Here is a 2341-nt window from a genome sequence, read left to right on the forward strand (position 1 = left end):
GGGAGGGGCTGGAAGCTGCAGGGAGGGAGGAGGAGGGAGATGCAGGGAGGGGGAGGAAGCTGCGGGGAGGGGGAGGAAGCTGCAGGGAGGAGGAGGAAGCTGCAGGGAGGGGGAGGGAGCTGCAGGGAGGGGGTGGAAGCTGCAGGGAGGGGGAGGGAGCTGCAGGGAGGAGGAGGGAGCTGCAGTGAGGGGGAGGAAGCTGCAGGGAGGAGGAGGGAGCTGCAGGGAGGGGGAGGAAGCTGCAGGGTGGAGGAGGGAGCTGCAGGGAGGGGGAGGGAGCAAAAAATTCACAATGTAATCAGGATTTGGTGAGTGATGATGATGTCTCTAAAAATGAAGCTATTTGAAAAGATGTTGATTTTCTTTTTCTGTTCAAGAATAAATGTGAATTTTGTTTACGGAAAAAAAATAAATAAAATATCACTTGAAAATAAGCCCTTACCCGCTTTTTAAAGCCAAAAATAATACAACACCCTGTCTTATTTTTGTAGATGGGTCAGAAGGTAAGAGTTCTCTGTATGGAGAGTTTTCCAAGTAAGACCGCCTTATAGGCGTGTGGAGACTTATAGCCATAGATGCTCCACTAGGGAATTCTGGGAAGTATTTTTGGAGAATAGTTGCGAGCTTATTTAGAAACATATATATATAGATAATGACAGTATACACCCCGACACCACAGATGGACAGGTAGTTTATAGCGGGTTGGGAGTAATTCAGGTTCAACGAGTTTGTCTCAATATTGGGGAAAAAAATTTGCTTTGTGAAGGGACTTCTACACGCTCTTATAGCCAAACACAAACTCCATTGAAATCAATAGGGCCCAAAATTGTAGATAACTCTATTGTAGCTGGATTAGAGGGCTGAAAAATTTGGGTAATAGGGCAGCTGCCCAGACTAAATTGTGTAAGGGAAAGTAATGAAATAATAAGATTATAAAAATGTCATAAAGAATGAAATAAAAGAAAAAGAAAAAAATAAAATGTCGCAGAAGCTCTGGGTGTTCAGACCCAGTTATTTACATAGAATATTATAGCGCATTGATGGAAATAACCCACAGGTCGGTTCAGGTCATCAATAGTATAAACGATACTGGGTGATTAATAACCCAAAAGGGGAATTCATGATGCTTTCGAAGCGGGAAGTCACGATGGTCCCATTGGAGCTACTGTAGTTCAGGAAACACCTCATTCTTGTGTGACCGGTGAGTTATGACCACCTCAAGAACTGTGCACTTTAAAGGGAACCTGTCATCATACATTGTCCTTATAAACCAGTATGTTGTCAAGAAGTTAAAAAGCTTCTTGATGATGTTTCTTTCATGGCCCAGCTTGGTGGCATCATCCAGAAAATCAACTTTGAAATTAGATGTATAACGTCAGGGAGGCAGGGAGTGTAACATGCTCCTACCATGTGACCGACATCATGCACCGGACTTCAGGAGATCTGATCAATGACGTCCCTGGACGCAGGACCATCAATCATTGTTAAGGGGGCATTGTATTGCAGCGTTGGACTGAGTACCCCGAGTACCGACCCTGACTTCAAAAGTCAGAACAGAAGATGAGCCGGGCTGCCGGGGCCATCGGCGCTGTTGGCTGTTTCCAGCACCCGATCACAGCCGGGAGTCAGACACTCCCCAGCAGAGCCACTGGCGGAGACGCGCTGTGTACAACAGCGTACGTGAGCACCGCCACCCGCCGGCCTCAGAGGGTGGTCTTGCGCATGCCGCGGCTCCTGTGATGAGGACGCCTGGGTGGGAGAGCGCCGCGCCTGACTGAGCCGCACGTGTAACACCTCCGCCTTCCGGCATCATGCGACCTGCAGTTGAGCGGAACCGGAGGTGAGTGGCCGCCTCCCGGCACTGTGATGACATCACGGCAGCTCTGGGGTAGCCGGGGGTGGGGGGATTTGATGGCTACTGTAGAGGAGGAGGGTCTTTGATGGCTGCTCTAGGGGAGGCGTGGGGCCTTTGATGCCTGCTCCAGGGGAGGGGGGGGCCCTTTGATGACAGCTCTGGAAGAGGGGGGGCTTTGATGGCAGTTTTGGGGGAGGGGGGCTTTGATGAAAGCTCTGGGGGATGGGGTTCCTTTGATGGCAGCTCTGAGGAGGGGGGGCCGGGGCCCTGTGTTTCACATGACTGTTGTTACTCTTTAATGTTTTATTTTATTTTTATGTTCCCCGGAATTTAAAACGCTACTGAATTTAATGGTGCTATATAAATAAAGATTATTATTATGGAGTGGTGCTCCAGTAATTGCACCTCTGGGGGGAGAGCGGCTGCAGTAATGGTAGCTGTGGGAGGAAGGTTTATTAGGCCAATTTCTGATGACAGGTAGTATTA

Source organism: Engystomops pustulosus, chromosome 6 (genome assembly GCF_040894005.1).
Source record: "Engystomops pustulosus chromosome 6, aEngPut4.maternal, whole genome shotgun sequence".
In the NCBI taxonomy this organism is placed as follows: Eukaryota; Metazoa; Chordata; class Amphibia; order Anura; family Leptodactylidae; genus Engystomops; species Engystomops pustulosus.